This window comes from Sceloporus occidentalis, unplaced genomic scaffold (genome assembly GCF_023333645.1).
Source record: "Sceloporus occidentalis isolate IW3139 unplaced genomic scaffold, rSceOcc1.0.p SCAF_18, whole genome shotgun sequence".
Classification (NCBI taxonomy): domain Eukaryota; kingdom Metazoa; phylum Chordata; class Lepidosauria; order Squamata; family Phrynosomatidae; genus Sceloporus; species Sceloporus occidentalis.
Window position 1 is genome coordinate 1,303,949 of NW_028316998.1, and position 21,412 is coordinate 1,325,360.

General features: G+C 40.0%; 1 pseudogene; it reads left to right on the top strand.

Annotated features, from left to right (window-relative positions):
• Nucleotides 1-854: 854 nt before the first annotated feature.
• LOC149302529 (MARVEL domain-containing protein 3-like) lies at nucleotides 855-16,021 on the top strand (annotated as a pseudogene).
• Nucleotides 16,022-21,412: the final 5,391 nt, after the last annotated feature.

Here is a 21,412-nt window from a genome sequence, read left to right on the forward strand (position 1 = left end):
ACCTGATAAGATGCAGCCAAAGTTATGTAAAGCTTCGGGTATCCTGGCAGACATTAGAAGACTTATTTAACCAGTGGCTACTGACAGAAGTAGTTGACGATTGTAGAACCGCTTTACAAAAGGGCTGCAGGGAAGACTTGGTCAACTATACACCAGAACATCATTATTTGGGAAATGAATGGAAACCATGTTAAAGGACAGGATTTTAATTCTCTGAATGTACATGGTTTGCAAGGTCACTAAGATAATAGACCAAGGAGAAGCTGTTGTTATAACCTGTCTAGCATTTACCTTTTCAAATCAGTGGCTTCTCCAGCTTTCATATATATACATATATATATATATATATATATATATATAGGCTTTAGACATGCATTTTTAATTACATAATATGTACTTATCTCTTTGAAGTAAAGACCTTGATTGAAATATGATTTAAAAATAACAGCTGAACTGGCAGTTATTTTTCATTCCTTAATATCATACCCTGCAGCCGATATGTATAAATATCAGCCCCTGCAGCCAATAGATGGCATTATTCTTACAAATAAAATGCATTGGAAAAATCCAAAAGTCTGCCATAAAGTTATAAAATAGCTGGTTTTACATAAACATGACTCTCTATATCAAAGTTACTTCACATGTAGTTCTTTAATTTAGATAATGCTGAATAAAAGTGTGAATAATGATTGCAGTTTAGGAAATATAATGGCACAATACAATTACTTGGGAATGGAGATTAATTTTGCTATGTCTAAATAATATTATGTGGCTTAGAGTAACCAATAAAATAATCATGTTCTATTAACATTTTTCAACTAAACTACAATTTGTTCCCCATTTTATTTGTAAACATGTTACAAAAGGTAAGTAAGAAGATGGAAAAGAGAAGGAATAGCAAACATAAAAACCCAAGTCACAACAATCTGACATCTAAGCTCATAACTTTTATAAAGTAAAAATAGGTATAATTTAACAAATGAAAAATTTGTTAAAAAAAAATGAAATACAGAGCATATATATATATATATATATATATATATATATATATATATATAACATCTTTAGTTCTGTTTAAGTAATGCCCCTCAAAAACCTTGTGTAGCCCCTCGGGAGCTACATCAGAACTATGGGATGAAAAATGGCATTTGCTGGAAGGAGAAGTAAGTGATCACAACTGAAAACTCTCCTGAATTTGCCAGAGGTTTGGTTATCACATCTGATGACCGTGCCTGGGAGCATCTGGAGTAGCTCTGTCCTCCTGGTTCCACTAATTTCTCACCTTGCCTATTTTGGTCTTGCACACCCACTCCTTACTACTATATAGATGAGAATATTATTTACATTCTGGATGGAAGCCTTCCATGACCAGTCTGTGCCACATACCTTTGGCACATCAGAGTGTCAGACAAATGAACCACTACAGTAAAAGTGGTGGAACAAAGCATTGCAAACAGAAATCCATGGTAGTGCAGAAGAAGAATGTGACCCTGCTTCATAAACTCTTCATACATGTAAGGTCATAAAGGAAGATTTATTTACCCGTATGTGTGCAGTAATGCAAGAGCAAGGTCCTTTTCTTTTTTGTATGTGATTTTAAATTTATTCCACTGATTGTAACAGCGCTACAGAATCTGCAGGCACTATATAAATAAATGTAATGTCCCCAGAATGTAGTGACTAGACCTTCACAAACCTGATGCATACTAGGATGTGTAACGGTGTAAACTCTAGAAACAAGTCCAAGACACCGTCAGTGAGAGTTATTCGGTTCTATGTGGCGTCTTACCCATATTTTAATTCTTGGATTATACAGAAATATATCACATACATCACAGAATGCTTAACATATCTCAAGTAAAAAGCGTCCAATGAATACATGAACAGAATGTATGGGTATATGAATGTATGGGGAAAGCCAGCTCCCTAGGGTTATAAAAGCTCTCTAATAAAAAAATAAAAAAACAGCCCTTTGCTTTGACTAATGAAACGTGTGTGTGATCTACATATAGTTTAGACACATTAAGAGTGATAAGAACCATTTGTATGTTCTACTATCATCAAACTTTTATTAACGTTGGTCCAGTTGGATTAATCTAAAAGATGTAAATACATTTGCCCAGGTTTGCATCATGTAAGGCGGCTTCTTTATTTTTTTAGATGGGGGGAATGACAGAATGATCAATGTAAAAAAAAAATCATGTGCAAAAATGTGCTTTCGTATCTGTCTAGTGGAATTTTGGCAAATTAACTCTTTAATACATATGATAGCTGAGTAGTCAATTTAAGCTTTTCTGATGTCCTTCTTGCAAATGCATAATATATGCGTGATATTCTTATTGACAATTAATCCTAGCATTTGCTCGGCAATCGTTCCGAGGTGTGGGGGCTGTCAGGCTTTTCTTATGAAGTAATATTTGTTATAGGTACTCATTTATGTTTTTCTTGTATTGATATATGAGGTCACAAGGCAGTTCATGATCAGGAACCTGTAATCGTACATCAGAATGGTATAAAATGACCTCACCTTCCTAACAGTGGTGTCGCTACAGGGGGGCAAGGGGGGCCGATCTTACGCGGACCGCACCTCGAGCCCTGCTACTTACCTGTGGGAGGGTCCACTGTACTGCATAGAGGAAGCGGAACCTAGCAGAGTTCACGTGACATCACATGATTCTGCTCCAGTCCTGCTTCCTCTGTGCAGTACCAGAGAACGCAGAGGGAGGTCGCGCCCTCTGCTGAAGTCTGTGAGCGGCATCGAGGAGCTGCAGCGCAGGTAAGGGGGTGGGGAGGGTGTTTGAATGAGTATGCGTGATTGAGGGAATTAATCTGTGAATGAATGAGTATATGAATGAATGAGTGTGTGTGTCAGGGTCCGCGGCAAGAGAATCCTCGCTGCAGCAACTCACCTGAGTACCCGCCGATAGCGGGTACTGTCTCCCACGCCGCAACCTCCATCTTCCCGGAACCAGTTCCGTCAAACTGTGTTTAGGCGCGCGCGCGCGCCCCCTCCTGCCTCTTCTAGTTTCCTGCACGACATAACCTGGGGAATGCACGTCAACGGCACCACGCAAGGAGGAGGGGCGACATCTAGTGGAGGATTTATAAACTGGCACTGAGTTTCATTCAGTGCTCAGTTATTTTCCCTGACAGAGCTATTTAGTTTGCGCTCCCGATATTGTGATTTCTGGTTTTGACCCTTGGCTTGTATTTCGCTTATCCTGATCTCTCCTACCCCGAATTTTGGCTCGTCTTATGGATTTCGCTGCTCTCTCCTGCCCTGACCTTCGGACCGTCTCTGATTTTGCCTTATCCACTAAACCTTCCCTCATCTTCTGGAAGGTAGCCTGCGTACTGGGTTCCTCTCCTCACTCCTACCAGCCTGACAGTGTGTGATAGCATGGATGTGTAAGTGCTGGAACCTAGGCATGATGGGACTGTGATTGCTGTTAGCAATCACACGCCTATCATACCAAGTCAGCCAGTACATGCTGAAACCTAACTAGCTGCCCCCCTTGTGTATTGATGCTGCCAGCAGTATGGGGTCTGCACATCACTTACAGCCACCCTGTACCAACATGTACTGGCTGACTTGGCATGATAGGAGTGTGATTGTTGTGTGGGCAGTGTGGACGCCAGGGCTGGCTTTGGGGTGTGCAACCTGTGATCTATGCCTGTAATTTAGGGGGTTTTAAATATACCTTTTAATGACGTGTTTTTATGTGAATTCCAATTGATCTATACCTGCAAAGCTGGGTTTTTGCGTTATTCTGTAGATCCATATCTATATATTTCCATACATTATTTATGTATACCTGCAAATACAGGGTTAATATGTCTTATTCAGTTGATTAATACCTGCAATGCTGTTTCCATGTATTTATTTGATCTATACCTGCAATGCTACGTTTCATATACTATTGTATACCTGCAAATACAGGATTTGTATGTCTGATTCTGTTTATTTGATATATACCTTCAGTGCTGAGATCACAAGGGAAGTTCAATTGATCTGGGTTTGTGTGTTGATCTATACCTGCTATCGGCAGCAGGGACTAATAATTATATATATATATATATATAGGCAGCAGGGGCTAGTAAATGGGTTTTAGATATGTGGACATGGGCGCAATTTCAGTGCTTGCCATAGGCGCTATTTTCAGTAGATACGCCTCTGATAGTCAGATAGCCCCTTTTAATTGCACATGTTTTTTGTCATTGAATAAGGATCTCTGGCCAATCACTCCAGCTTTTCGATCTTAGGCTGTTATATCTCCTAATAAGGTACACAAACTGTGCAGCAGAAGAAATGTCTGGTACATCTAACTAGCAAACGGTAATAATCAATCTAGAGCATGAGAGCACATTAAAAGCAACTCATCACTGTGACGTCTTATGATGAAATGGTATTGTATATTGTAACAAGAACCAGGAGGTCTAACAGCGCTCAAGATCTTGGTATTAAAATACTTCTCCTTTGGGGAAAAAGGTCTCCAAAAGAACTGAAAACATTTTGGTGATTTCTTGTGCTTACTGTGCAAGATCTGCAAAAAAAGATAATCACTATGTAAGAGTTTTTGAAAAAACAATAATATAATGGCTGTAAAACTACAGCCTAAGTGCTCCTAGTGAAATACCCCAAATTTTCTGCTTTCCAAAAATATAAACAATCTAGTCTGTTTATTATGTTTTTGTGATTATCTTTACAAGCCAGCATAACTGTTAAAATAATGCAAGACTTTGAAACAGCAATGTATTCCTTCTATATACCTAATATTTGCCTTATAATTGACACAAACATATGGGATTCTTATACATAGAAACTCACTAACACACACCCGATCTTATCCCACTTACACATCCATGCTCACACACAATTACACAACCATGCTCTCTAGCACACACAAGTACATATCCATGGTTTCACACACACACACACAAGTACACATCCATGCTCATACCCACACAAATACACATCCATCCTCGCACACAGCCACACACATCCAAAGCCTGACTTTGGGAGGGGCACTCACACTAACACAAACCAAGTGTGAGAGTGGAACAACGGTGGAGTCCGAAATGCAGGGACGTAACCCCAGGAGGCAACAGAAAGCTAAATGCAGCTAAGTATAAGGTGCAATGAAGTAGTCGTAGTCAGGAACGTAGCCGAGGTCAGCATAATAGAGAGCAACAAGGTCAAAATCGGAAGCCAGGAAACCAGGAGTCAGGAAACCAGGAAAATCGGGAACGCCGTTTAGTAGCCAAGGGTCGGGTAACGGAGAGCAGCAGAGTCGAGGAAAAGCCAGGTTCGGTACACAAGATAACACTAGGAGATCAAAAAAAACGCACAGGAAGCTCAATAGGAAAACAATCACTGAGCACTTAGCTATGCTATGGATTTTAAACTTGCTATAAGTAGCGTGTGAGAGCCGGGGAACCTCGCCCCCGACCATGATGTCATCCATGCGCGTTCCCCGGCGTCTCCATTCGAGGGTGCATAAAGTTTGTTGAAGGCGCGCGCGCGCCTAGTGGCAGGATTGCTGGCAGAGGAGGAAGCCAGAGATGCGTCGCGGGATTCAGTACCCGCGGGCATCGGGTACTCGAATGAGTGGCTTCGTCGAGTAGCTTCGAGTTGCGGACCCTGACACCAAGACACACACATTCAGACATTTGCACTAGTGCATGCACACAGACACTCACACTACCACAACCAACTCTCACGCACACACGCATATACTTGACACTAACACACATGCACACACACTGCAGTGACAAATCAATGTATTTAATGATCTAGAATGCAGACTTTTGTCCAGAGTCTATAGGAATAGTGATATAATGAAGGCCGTTGATCTAGCTGCTAAAAAATAATGGGTTGATCTTCCTAATGCAATCAGAGGCTTGTTTAGTTATCTGATACAATGTCAGGTGCTGTTACATTTTCTACACAATATACCAAGGAGTTTAACCAATCAAAACTATTTAAAAAGACACCTTGGGGAGATAAAATTGGATGCTACTTATAGCAGGTTATTGAAAAAGGAACTCCCTTTGCACCGCCAACAGCTTGAATTTTGGCTAACATGATCTCTCCCACTTTTTTCACAAGTAATCCTTATAAAGCGTCAGCTCCTGGCATGTTTTCATGTGGCCATAACATTTGTAATTGTTGCCCTTTTGTTGCGGTAGCTAAATGTTGTAGATCCAAGTAGAATTCAAAATAAACACTATATCAATTGTACAACATCTCATGTTATTTATTTAGTTGCTTGTAAAAATGTGCTGTGCAGTATGTTGTCATCCTCTCCACTAGGTAATTACTTCATGACCATTAGTGGTGGTGACCCATGTTAGTTAGAATTTCTTGGTATTGAACGCATCTTCAACTCCCCACTACACACTAACGCATCTTAACAAAAGAGAAGTGTAGTGGATCTATTATTTAGGTACCAGAAAAACTTTCGGTCATGGATTGGTAAGTCTGGGGGGAAAGTGGCATATCAGGGGTATAAGGCATATCTGGGGGGAAAAGAGGCATAGTGGGGTCAAAGTGGCATATCTGGGGGAAAGAGTGGCATATTAGAGGGTTTAAGGCATATCTAGGGGCAGAGTGGCATAAAGGGGGTTTAAGGTATATCTAGGGGGCAGAGTGGCATATCTGGGGCAGGGTGGCAAGCCTAGGGCAGATGTGCATAACTGGGGGCAGGTGTGGATAACTTGCTGGCACATTGGCATAGAAAAAGGAAATAAAAGCAAGAAATGCATTTTTCTCAATAATAGTTTTTAGTAAATATGAAAAAATAGTTTACATGTAAGTTCATATTTACTAGTAAAACTTTTTTCAATATTATAATTTATTGTTTTCTTTAGCGGCACCATCATATTCCGTAGCGCTGTACAATGGGTAGACAGGACATAACAAGTAGTATGTAACATAACAATTTGACTTATAGAGACAACAGGTGAGGAGGGCCCTGCTCAAACGCGCTTACATACTAAGGTCTAGGGTAGTCTTATATTCAGGTTTTTCTTTTTTCCTATATTGATATTTAAATTTTGTGGGGTTGTCTTATTATCGGGTCGTCTTATAATCGAGCAAATACAGTGTATCATACACAACCAGGGGCCACAAATTCAATTACCATGTTATATCTATTAATAAGGCACACAGGCTGTGCAGCAGAGGAAATTCCTCACATATCCTACTGGCAAAGGAAAATAATCAATCTAGAGCATGAGAGCACATTAATAGTAACTCATCACCGTGACGTTTTATGCTGAAACGGTATTGGGAATTGTAACAAGAACCAGGGGGTCTCCCGTGACTTCCCTGAGGATATCCGGCCACGAAAAGGTCTCCAAAAGATGTGGCTGGTGATGGGTGTAATGGGGTGAACTAAAAGAGGGAAAGACTTGCAGATTTATTAATGTGTCTTTTTACATGAGTTGTATTTTGTTCAGCATGTTCTGGCATTTCATTCTTTATTTTATGTGTTTCTACCCTTCCCTATGCTGTGTGCCGTCCCATAGTAAGATGAGCATGTTATCCTGCGCGCCCTGTAGCTTCCAAAAATCATTCACTGACCTACGTGTGGGGTATTTACATAATCTGGAGATGCAACTGAACACATTTTGGTGATTTCTTGTGGACGCTGTGCATGATCTGCACAAAAAAAGATAATCACTGTACAATGAGTACATGCTGTACAGCATATTCTAATAAATCTTGTGTTTTACGTACTTTACCAGTTGCAGGCTTTATACTTTTTTCCTTATGTTGCATATCACGAGATACTATCCTCCACATCATTCTCTGTGAGTGAACCGTTATATAGAAGGATTGATACATTCTGCCATGAAATACATTGTTGCCAATTGCTGATCACAGTGTTGTTGATTGCCAAATACTTTCAGTGGCTGATGATCTGTTGCTGTGAGAGCGGCAAAGCTTGTCTTGTGAACATCCATTTCTTCTACATACTGGATATAGTAGTAAGAAAAAAATCTAAATCCGTCCAATTATTCTCTAAATATCACACGCGCGGATACAAGATGTGGGGCAAGGTTTGGCGGCCATCGAGCCACTGGGCAACCCTCTGATGAGTGGAACCTTGAGTGCCCCTCTTTTAGGTACCCTACTGACTAGTGATATGCTGGAATTATTATTTCTCTCTGCCCTCCATGCCAACAGATTTTATATGCTTAATTTATTAGAATGTATATACAACAAGGCAACATATACTATATGTTTGTTTTTCTGGCATGTTTGGTTTTGGTATTTGTTCATATACTGTATGTATTGGGCTTCTATACATGATGTATATATGTGTGTATATTCAGTATTTACTTGATTATAAGACAAGGTTTTTTTCAGAGAAATAGAGGTCTGACTACGAGACTAAGATCCAGATTCCTGTCAGCGCTGCAGAGGACCCGGATCCTCCTCTCTGGCAGCCGGTGGAGGTCTGTGCAATGGGCTTCTATGACGGAGCACCGGCATCACATGACCTTACGATGTTCATTCATAGAAGCCCCGGCGGAAGTGCGGGCAGCAGCGGCAGAGGTTGTCTGTGCGCATCGTGCCAGCTGCCACCACTACACACCAAGGAATCTGAAGCACAGGAAGAAGTCTAGGGAAGCACTGTAGGGGGGTAATAGTGGCAAATGGGGGTATAAGGGCTTTCTGGTGGCAGAGTGGCATATAGGGGTTAAAAAGAATATCAGGGAGGCAGAGTGGCATATAGGGGGTTAAAAGGAATATCAGGCAGACAGAGTGGTATAAAGGGGGTTAAAAGGAATATCAGAGGCGCAGAGTGGCATATAGGGGTATAAGGCATTTCTGGGTGGCTGATGTGCATAACTGGGGGCAGGTTGTCAAATAATAACAGTTTTTATTAAATATGAAAATATAGTTTACATGTGATTAATATTTACTAGTAAAACTTTTTTCTTATAGGGTAGTCTTATAGTCAGGCTTTTTATTTTTTTGATAAATTAATATTTTGGGGTTGTCTTATAATCAGGGTCATCTTATAATCAAGCAAATACAGTATATAAATACCTGAGAACTCTGAGGATTTGCCTGGAGAGTTCCTAGGTATGGGCATATACATATATATATATTTTTGATATATATATATATATATTATATTGCAAGAACTGATGGACCAATGTCCCTGAAATTCTTGGAGTTTACTGAAGCAACAATCGCTCTGATTACGTAGAGTGGTCTATTGAGTGGAAGGTTGACTGAACTGACCAAACTCAACTAAGGTGGAATACTCCTGCATTCACAAACCAATGCGTATACCCCCCAAAATCTGAATATTAATTTATGAAAAAAAGAAAAAGCCTGAATATAAGCCGACCCTATAGGAAAAACCAGTAAATGTTAATTCATGTAAACTATGTGAATATTGTTTGTTAATAAAAGCTATGATTGAGAAAAATATTTTGTTTTTATTTCCTTTTTTTTTAACCTGCCCCCCTCCAGTTATGCACATCTGCCCCAGGCTTGCCACTCTGCCCCAGAAATGCCTTATACCCTCTAAATGCCACTGTGCCCCATGATATGCCTTTTAACCCTCTATATGCCACTGTGCCCCATGATATGCCTTTTGACCCCCTATGGGCCACTCTGCCTCCAGAATTGCCTTATACTCTGGCATTTAGGGGGTAAAAAGGCATATTATGGGGCAGAGTGGCATATACGGAGGTATAAGGCATTTCAGGAGGCAGAGTGGCGTATAGAGGGTTAAAAGGCATTTCTGGAGGCAGAGTGGCATTAAGGGTGTTAAAAGGCATTTCACAGAGCACTCTGCCTCCAGAAATGCCTTATGCCCCCCCATTTAACACTCCCTCCTCCTGGATCTTAGTCTCATAGGCAGACCTATTTGCGGTCTGATTATAAGACGACCCCGATTATAAGACGAGGGGTATTTTTCAGAGCATTTGCTCTGGAAAAAACCTCGTCTTATAATCGAGCAAATACGGTATTTTGTTTTTGCTTTGTGACTAGAAAGCACTACACCTGATGTACACAGTGTGTGATATGTATTATTTTAAGTGACATATCACCATTTATAAGGGCCACTGTCATGAATACAGACAGCTTTGTTAAATTAAAAGACCCCTTGTATTGATAACATTTATCCTTTTAACATGCATTTGAGATATAAACTCGGTTTGTGTATTTTTGAGTGAAATTTCATCTGTATGTCGTATTATAAAATATATCTTAAAAGTGGTTCTTCTTTGTGAGATGTTGCAGCCCAGAAATGCATGGCCTGACTAGATGGGCTGAAGCGTTTTAAGTGCCGTCATATTCCATCTTTCTGTGAATGGCGCTGGTGTGTAGATGTGACATTTCTGAATGCTAGGTCCACTTTAATTTTTTAAACCAAGTTTATATTCTGATTATAAGCTTTTCATCATATAAGGCACATTGCGGATATCCCAGTTTCCCTTTACTTTTTGTTTCCTTATTCAGTTCTTGCCGTCACTGTTTACCCATTTATGTCAAGCAGTATTTCTACCGATAAGACTTTACCATCTAACCTAAAACTGCACTCGTGTACTACCAGTGGCGTCGCCAGGGGGGGCCATGGCCCCCCTACATTATGCTGTGCCCCCCAGTGTGCCCCCCCAACTGAAACGCTATACCATTTACCCGGCCCACCGCCGGGAAACCGGGACATTTGCCGGTGTGCCGACACACTAAACTCCAATTGCAGCCGATGCGGCTGACAGTTTCAAGGCAGCTGTAAAACCGCCTCTGCTGGCCACTTAATGGATTGCCGGCATGCCGATCACTGATTGAGGCTCTTCGTCCCGCCCCTTTGAAGGGGGCGGGCTCTTACGGAACAGTTGCTTGTCACTGCGTGACAGGGAGAAGAGCACGAGGGAGAAGAGCAGCGGTGTTACAGTGGAAGAATGAAGGCCAGCAAAAAAAGTATTTTATTTTAAATAAATAGTGGAGGTGACAGAAGGAGGGACATTAACAAGGGGGGCTGCCTTGGCAAAATTAAATAATACACAAAGATGGTGGCTGGGGACATAATTACACATCAGGGTGGTTAGAAGGATGTCACATATATCAATACACAAACGGGGGGGTTAATACACATGGGTATGGGGGCCATTATATAAACCAGTACAAGGGGATGGTGCATCAATACACAAGGGAGGGGGGCTGGCTGGGGGCATCAAATAAATCAATACACAAGGGAGGGGGGATGGCTGGGGGCATCAAATAAATCAATACATAAAGGAGGGGGGGCTGGCTGGGGGCATCAAATAAATCAATACATAAGGGAGGGGGGGTGGCTGGGGGCATCAAATAAATCAATACACAAGGGAGGGGGCTGGCTGGGGGCATCAAATAAATCAATACACAAGGGTGTATTGCAAAAATGCACAAAGGGGGGTGGCTGGGGGGGGCACAAATACACAAGGGTCAATACACACAAACAACAAAGCAATGTGGAAGGCATTTTTTATACTATTAGTAGGTTATCCCATCCTGATGTGGGGGTCCATGTGGCAGCAGAGCCTGTCCTGGTGTATGTGTTTGGGTGTCAGTGTGGCAGAGCCTGTCCTGGTCATCTGTTTCCTGGCACTTTACTTGCTGTAGAGGGTTAAATAGAACTTTGTAATTTTTATTTATCCAGATTTTGTGGTCACTTCAGAGGACAAAACTTTCTAGGCCTAGAAATCAGTGAGAGGAAAAGTAAAGGTTTTGTGTTATTTACTCTTATTTCAATCTGGATATATTATTAAAAAGGAAACGTAGATGTTGGTTCAGAGTTTGTGAAACTCAATTCTTGATTTCATTATATAGGACGCTATTCCCCTTTGGTTTCACAGGCCTTCCCTGTTAAGGGAGACCAAGTGGTATTCAGCTTAATTATATGCAGCTGTACGCATGTTGTTATCTGTGATGAGGTGTTCATTTGGTGACGCAGTGCTAAGATGGTTGTGTTGCATTAATGGCTAAAAGTTTTTGCAGTAGCAAATGTTTGATTCCATTATGTATAATCTCCTTAATTTATTTGGTCCTTTTAACTTTTTTGATTTCTGGGATTTTAATAATGTGATAAAAAAGAATGATTTATAGTTGTTTGGATGTCAAATAGTGTGTCAAATTCTGTTGATCTATATCTGCTATGTTTCCATACATTATTTATGTATACCTGCAAATACAGGTTTTTTTTGTCTTATTCAGTTGCATGTGCTGTTTCCATGTGTTGTTTATTTGATCTATACCTGAACTACAGGGTGTAAGTAAAAGAGCGGTATGGTTTAGTGAATGAGGGGACAAAGGGACTCTGGGGGTGATTACAGGGGAGAGGACCTTTCAATGTGATGGTGCAGTCAGAAGGAGGGAACACTGCACTGACTCTCACAGTCTTCCCCTGATCTGCAGTCAGTGTGGCAAATATATTGGCAGCAGGGTCTAATATTAATATATATTGGCTGCAGGGGCTAATATTAATATATATCGGAAGCCGGGACTAATAATATATACTGGTAGCAGGGTCTAATATTAATATATATCAGCAGCAGGAGCTAATATTAACATATATTGGCAGCAGGGGCTAATATTAATATTTATTGGCAGCAGGGTCTAGTATTTATATTCATATTGGCAGCAGGGTCTAATATCGGCAGCAGGGGCTAATAATATATATCGGCAGTAGGGGCTAATATTAATATATGTTGGCAGCAAGGTATAATTTTTATGTATATCGGCAGCAGGGTATAATATAAGTATGTATCCGCAGCAGGGGCTAATATTAATATATATATCCGCAGCAGGGGTTAATATTAATATATATCAGAAGCAGGGTGTAATATTTCTATATATCGGCAGCAGGGGCTAATATTAAAGAATGAAAAATAACTGCCAGTTTAGCTGTTATTTTGAAATCATATTTCAATCACGGTCTTTACTTCAAAGAGATAAGTGCATATTATGTAGTTAAAAATGCACGTCTAACGTGTGTATGTATGTATGTATGTATATATACATATATATATATAGTGTATATGTACCGTTTTATAATTGGCCCCCCTACTTTGGTCCCTGGCCCCCCATGTGCCCCCCTAAATATGAAAGCTAGAGACGCCACTGTGTACTACCACATGTTCTTACAACAAATCGTTTCTTCCCTTCATTTTCTTTCTTACTTTTTGTCTCATGTTTTTCAGTTAGAAAAAAGAAAATATTAACGATCTTTTGTTTTCTACTTGCAGGAGTCTTGCAGTTTTTTGGAAATCACCGCCGGGGTGTTGGTGTTGATCTGTGTTGTAGCATCTTACGCAGTTATTACTGGGTACTAGACTTGGGCACCAGGGGGCTCTTCGTGTTCGTCTTCGTGCTCGTCTTCGGGGAAAAAAAAATCTTCGTATTCCGCGAATATTCGCCCGTTCCTGTCTTCTCTTCGGGCGAATATTCGTTTTTTCTTCGTTTTTTCCGGTTAAGGGGTTAATACGGGGTTAACGCAGCTCTGGCGCCAGTACTTTAAATGTGTGTATCAGCAACTCCATTGGTCGCCAGCAGGGGGCCTCCTGCTGTCGACCAATGATCACAGTACCATATACTCGGGCAGAATATTCTGCTACTCAGTGTAAAACCAACAGAGGGCAGCATTCTGTCCGATGATATATTAGCCATATGTGGCAGTGTGTTAATTTTCATTTATTAATTATTTAAATAAAATATATTTCCATGATCCGCTGGTCTCCCCACTGCAACAGTTAAATGTCCGCACTCACGGACATTAATTTTGTCGAATTTACAAACTCTTTTTTTCTATTTATTTTGGGTTTTTTTGTATTAAACTGTTAGACGAAAGGATCATGGGAATAAATGCAAATGAGCACACGGCCCCATATGGCTTATATATCTTTGGACAGAATGCTGCCCTCTGTTGGTTTTACATTAAGTAGCATATGTTTGAAATCCAAAGTTATTCTGCTACTCAACGTAAAACCAACAGAGGGCAGCATTCTGTCCGAAGATATATTAGCCATATGTGGCAATGTGTTCATTTTCATTTATTAATTATTTAAATAAAATATATTTCCATGATCCGCTGGTCTCCCCGCTGCAACAGTTAAATGTCCGCACTCGCGGACATTAATTTTGTCGAACTTCCAAACTCTTTTTTTCTATTTATTTAGGGGTTTTTTTGTATTAAACTGTTAGACTATGGCTAATATATCTTTGGACAGAATGCTGCCCTCTGTTGGTTTTACGTCGAGTAGCAGAATAACTTTGGATTTCAAACATATGCTACTTAATGTAAAACCAACAGAGGGCAGCATTCTGTCCAAAGATATATAAGCCATATGGGGCCGTGTGCTCATTTGCATTTATTCCCATGATCCTTTCGTCTAACAGTTTAATACAAAAAAACCCCAAAATAAATAGAAAAAAAGAGTTTGGAAGTTCGACAAAATTAATGTCCGCGAGTGCGGACATTTAACTGTTGCAGCGGGGAGACCAGCGGATCATGGAAATATATTTTATTTAAATAATTAATAAATGAAAATGAACACACTGCCACATATGGCTAATATATCTTCGGACAGAATGCTGCCCTCTGTTGGTTTTACGTTGAGTAGCAGAATAACTTTGGATTTCAAGCATATGCTACTTAATGTAAAACCAACAGAGGGCAGCATTCTGTCCGAAGTTATAGTAAGCTATTTATACTAAGTTAAATGTCCGTACCGGCGACTTTGTTGGTCGCTGGCACTGACATTTAACTGACACAGTGGGGAGACCACTGGTGTCCCTGCTGTGTCAGTTAAATGTCCGTACCAGTGACTTTGTTGGTCACTGGCACGGACTTTTAAGTTAACTGGTGCAGCAGGGTCCCAGGTTGCTTTTTTTTTCTGCCTAGCAACTAGTGGTAAGGGGCCGTGCGAGTGAGCCTATTGGTCGCTTGCACAGCCCTTTACCCTACAGATTTCTGCTCCCATTATCCAACGCAGCATTGCAGGGGTTAACGGGAGCGGAAATCAGGAATTAAAAAGGCTGTGCAAGTGAGCCTATTGGTCACCTGCAGGGTCTTCCTCTGGCATCAACCAATTGTTTGATGCCAGAGGAAGACCCTGCAGGTGACCAATAGGCTCACTCACACTGCCCTGTAACCCCTGACGACGAACCTTCTGATTTCCACTTCAGTCAACTCCCGCGATGCTGTGAAGACAAGGTAAATTAGATGGGGGAGGGACCGGGTAGATTAGTAGACGAAGGCGAAGATTCTTCGTGTGTGAGTCTTCGTCTTCGCCTACGTTTTACCTGCACTGTCTTCTCTTCTTCATGTCTTCGGAACGAACACGAAAACGCACTCTTCGTGTTCGTTTTCATGTTCGCCCGAAGACGAATGCACAAGTCTACTGGGTACACATCCGCAGCTGGCTTTAGTACTTTCAGTATCGATTCCACATACAGTCCTTTTGAAGGCAATGAGCTACAGCAAGTGCGGGAGATGGACATGCAATACACTCAGCTGAGGGCACCAGGAGTTTATGGCGGAGTGGTTTTCAGCATGCTGCTGTGTGCATTTACTATTTTATTCCTGATTTTGGGGGCTAAACCATTACACAGTGTCTCTGTGCGAATCCTCTTTGCAGAACTGATTTTTGACGCTCTTGCGTTCCTGGCGTATGTTGTTGCAGTCGGACTTTACCTGCACTTTATTAAGCAGGTAAACTCAACTGAAATCTGCAAGGCTAAAGAGAGAGAGTTTATGCGGGCCGTGGCTACACCTGGATGAACTGTGAGGTGCAAGGAGGGGATGCAGCTGTTGCTATATTTGGCCTGATTGCTGCTTGCCTGTACCTTCCTAGCACAGTATTGTGTGGTCTCTATATCAGAACTGTGTGCGACTTTAAGAAAAATCATCTGCATTATGAATGTCCTCCTGAACCCTGCAAGCAAAATGAACCCAGGGTTCGATCACGGAAAGAATTAGATTCACAAAGGTTTCATCCTAGCACATTGATATAATAATATATAACAAACAATTGTGTAATTTTGTGCTATATCCTTACTGCCAGTGTTACGTGAAAGAATTTCTCATTTTATTATATGAGTGTGTTATACAATCTCATATACATATACAATATCATAGAATAAAATTTATTTTAATTGAGGCTTACAACATTTAGCTGCTTATAGGTAAAGGTTTTTTAATACCCGTTTGTAATCATGTGTAAATTATTGTAAATATGTAAACTGTTTTTACATAGTGTGAAATATATGTCTTTTTCAAATAAAGTCAGTAAAAAATACTTTTCTTGTTGAGCTCTGAATGAGAACTCCAATCAAGCCACTACGTATGTTTATGTCATAAGAATTACTTACTATAAAAGATCTACAAGAATGTCCACAATCTCTGCTAGTTGTGTATGTTCAGTTTCGTAAAACAATGCACACTGTGAACATAAAGTGTGTAACCACAGCTAGTCTCAGCAACAAGATGCTAGCACTCATGTGTTCGTCCTACAGAGACCAGGCCGAAATGGTGGCACCCCTTGGATCCCTTTACTAGGGGCAAATCATCCTACTGGGACCCATATCCATGTGCCCCCTCTTTTCTTCCCTGATGTCTTTCATTCTAAGGGCAGAGGTTTTGGTGCACATGAGTGTACCACTATGTTTTACAGACTTTAAAACTCACAATAGCTTTTAGATGAAAGAGTAAGGCAATGCAGAGAGTGTATTTATAAGTTAAATTGTAAACACACGTTGTGAAAAAACATAATGGTGACAAAAAAGGTGGATTTAGTCAATGCTTTTTTGACTCGGGTGCCATTAGGTCAAGCACTGGCCCTATGTATTACAAATGTTGTCTGATAGATGGAGGTGCTAAAGCATTATTGTAAATGGGATGTTTGCATGAAATCATCACATTAAAACTTTGCAAAAAGCAGAAGTAATGTTAGTACATAAAATGAAAAACATTAAATACATTAAAGCTAAAATATTCAAAATAACTATAAATATATGCAATTATGTTATTTCTGTTATGCGGGACCTAGGACAACACGGATAATGCACCCACAATGCAGAGACGGTAGCGTAGCACAGCACAACGGGTATAGGAAGTTCCACGGTCGAGGCAGGCAGCACAGGAGCAAAGTCAGTATACAAGCCAAAGTCGGGGCAGGCAGCACAGAATCGAAGTCAGGAAACAAAGCCAAGGTCAGGTACACGTAGATCAATCAGAATAAAGTAAATCACAATAACCCAGAGATACACACAAGTGACTCTTTGAACGGGCACTGCACTAATGGGACAGGAGGTTTAAATAGGAAGAAGGGCGGGAAAACTATAGAAACCAAAAAGAAACAAATGTGCGAGACGTCATCGCGACCGGCGCACACTAATGGCGTCGGTGCGATAACAAAAACAATAAACAAAACGGCATCTGCGTGTGCTACACCCGCAAGCGCCGCGGGTGTGCCACACCGGCAGATGCAGTATAAGTCGAGCCCCGCGAACGAGTCGCAGCGGCTCGTTCATTACTACGGGTGCATCGTGGGCATGCCACGGCGGCTCGCATGTTATCATGCGTCCGTCGTGAGCGCGCCACATCGACGCGACCCTCCCTCTGTGCTCGTGCCACGCGCACAGTACACCGAGAAGACGTGCCTCAATAAGGTTAGAGGAGGAAGTATTTTAACTAACTTTGTCACTGCGGCTCAGGTTCTCTTCTCTTAACAAACTGAGCTGAGCAAGTAATTGGACATGAGCCCAAACAGGCTCACTCAACTTTCATCTACTATTAAGAGGTGTTTTGCCACAACAGTATTGGACAGATTCCATAGCACATGTTTGCAGATAGGTCTTTTTTTTATGGGATTGACAATCCTGGCCCGAAATAAATATGCAATCATGAACTGAAGTATTCACATGTTATTCCAACTGGAGCAAATACATGGTGATGATATAAAAAAAAAGTTGTCATTATTAAGAATGTGGTTGGAATGGGGGCCCCTGGACTTATATGGAAAGGTTATGTTTTTTTTTATCTATACAGAAGTTTGCTTGTTGAGTCTATCTGTTGTACTTTGGTCACAGTCAAAGTCCCCTGGCCAGCTCAGAGTTGTAGCACAGAGAACTGTTGACCCGGAAGTTTGCTTGGTGGGGTGTTCACAGTGTTTGAAGGGTTGGCAGCTGGCAGGTTGTTTGGAAAGTGTTGGCAGCTGGCCTAGGAAGTGAAATAATAAATAATAAAGCTGTGCCCAACTCCCTACCCAAAACATACAGTGTCTAGTGTCATCATTTAGTAGGAAAATGTGGGTGGTAGGCAGTGGCATATAGACCTAATCAGTCAAGGAAACTGTACCAATGTAACCATGTAATCTGTGAAATGATCAGCTTGGTCAGAACGATTAATAGACCACACTCAATAAAGTTTCATTGGTTGGATTTTAGGGCTCTTATAGGAGTACAAGAAAAGTTACCTAAAACCCAAATTCCTTCAGAGATGAGCCTTTGATACTGATGTTCCACTTACTCTACTGGATGATTGAGCTTGTACAATCATAGCCCCCTTTATAACTCATTAATGTATATTTATAAAATGTATTGGCACCCTTATAATGTAAGACATTTCAGTAAATGGACATCTGCTTTCTCTTCTTACTGATGGTGTTTGGGAGATGTTTCTAGAGGTTGCATCTTAAAACACTGTTCCTGCACACCACTAAGTAATAATAATGGTAAATCACCACTAGCAATTGAACCCTAAGATTTTTTAGATATCACCTAAGTGTAGATTGTCTTCTTTAAGTGTTGTTACTGTGCAGCAGGGTGTTTACCCTTCATAAAAAAAGAAATTAAAATAAATTATAAAGATTTATTTATTTAGACTCCCCCTAAATGTTTTTTTTTCTTCAAATGTAAAAACTAAAGTAGTTATCTGAGAAAGAATGCAAAAAAAACAAACAAACATTTAATCTGAATCAATTTCGCTTGCCGTGCACAAGTCTTCTGGTCACTTCCCATCATTTGGTACATGTGTATCAGAGATGGTGAGTGTAGGAGCTGCATGATTTTCTCAAGGCTCAATGTTAATGCACCAGGATCTTCAAGCCAATGTGGCACGTAGAGACTTGTGAGACAGGATGCAACGTGAAGTCAGAGTGTATGCATGTGTGTAGTGCCTGTGTCTGTTAGACAGTTTAAAGCTTAAAGCATCCAATCAAATCAAATGATCAGGTATGCAACTGACCGAGACTTTCCAGTCCAGTTTACATATGCACATTTATACTAACACACATTTACAAATACACACTCATGCTAACACACGTACACATACATGCTAACAAACACACACACTTTTGGGGAAGATTATAATTTGTGAAACTCTTACTATAACTACCAAAATTTATTAAAGATATCTTCTAAATCAAGACAAGTTCTTTAGTGTATATATACTGTATATAAACACACACACATTTGCCACTTGCCCTAGCACTGTATAGTTATTATAGCTTCTATGTAGAAAATGTATTTTGTTTCCTTAATTGATAAGACTTTTTAAAATTATTTTCACACTAAATGTGTAGGATTTTTTTTTTAAAAAGTCTTCATTTTTCTGAAACAAAACCAAAATATAATTTGTGCCATAAAACTAAAGGAGAGAGGGGTAACTTATGGTTATTAAATGAAAACAAAAACAAAAAAAAAGCCTTTATGTCACCATAAGACTAATTTCAGATTTAAAAAAATTTGGAAACGTATAGGGCTGCTTAATTTTTTTTTTTTAAATAGTTCTAATTTTTATTTTAGCTCAACCTACTACACACAACACCCTGACTCCTTATCATACTACCTAGCGGTGAACAATAGAATGATCCTAGTCACCCAGCCTGACACTAAGTTTACTGTAAATAAAGGAAGTATTTCTATATGTAAGCAGGACTTCATTAGCATTGTCATAAAGAATCAGCACAGTGTAGTGTTTGGGCACAGAAAGTCATCCAAAATATCATATGACAACAATGAGAACCACAAGTACTGCATATTTAGTAAATTTTTCAGAAGAAAATATATTATTTATTATATACAAAGATAAAATCAGCTTTGCCCTGAGAAAGCTGTCAATCAGCGAAATACTTTGAGTTGACAGAACCACAAGGAGAGACGTAACCTTTGAGTGTCATTTTCCAGTGGATCTGCATTTGTTTTTAGACGAATACCTTAGTACTGTTCTCGGATTGTTATGTTACCATCTGTGGCACCGAGTGTTACACGGAGCATCGCTTGTGAGTACACGCTGTATCGCATCTTTACATAAATACTGTGTGTGAGTGAACCATTGTATAGAAGCATCGATATATTCTGCCATAAAATACGTTGTTGCCGATTGCTGTTGATTACAGAATTCTTTCAGTGGCTGATAATCTGTTGCTGTGGGGGTTATGCAGAGCTTGTATTATGAATACCTATCCTCTCTACATACTGGCTATAGTAGTAAGAAAAATCCATAACCGCATAACAAAAATATATAAAAAGTATATCATTTTTACACTTCGATAACAAAGTGCATTTTTAAACTTCTTCTGCAGATATTTACCGCCATTTTCACAAACACACTGCAGTGCATTTTTTTAATACAAGAAACCCCATTAGGTTGTGTATAGCATTATTCTCTACATATTACATGCACAGATATTTTAAGATGAAAAACTAAAACATGCGCTTTTGAGTTTTCAAATTTTCTAAAGAGGAAAACTGCTGAAGTGTTATGCATATAAAAATAAAAAATCTATGAAAACAACTGTAGATTCTTTATAACGGCAAATCCTAACTGAACCTTTGTTGGTTCCATTCATTGTTTGAACCATTCAATGGCACTCAAGTTTGCCAAGGAATTGAACCTGTCATCAAGAACTAAGGCACAAGACCGATAAAAGATATCACATAATAGGGATTCAGGTTCACAGTAATAAAATGAGTACATCTGTGAAACATTTGTCTACAAACAGGAATAGCTGTGCATCATAATCCAAAATCATCATGTTCTTCATCCTGTGGAAATTGTGATGACTGTAGCAGAAAACACAGATATTTTATCATTGCAATCATTATTTATTGATACATAGATATGATGTTATTAAATTCTTATTAATTCTTATTAATTATTAGTTATCTATACGAGGCCTCTTAGTTGGCCCTCCGTGGCCACTGCTTTCTTCACGAGAAATCCTCTTCCTATTTTGCCTGGACCTTCTGCACTGAGCCATTTCTTCATAAAAGTCATGGTAGACAGAAATCTTGGCTCCAGTTAGATTGTTTATCCGTTCCATGTGGCTGTGGAACTCTGGTCCATGGGAAGTATCCTTCTCTGTGATCATCAGAAGGGCGTGGATCATCTCATGAAGAAGC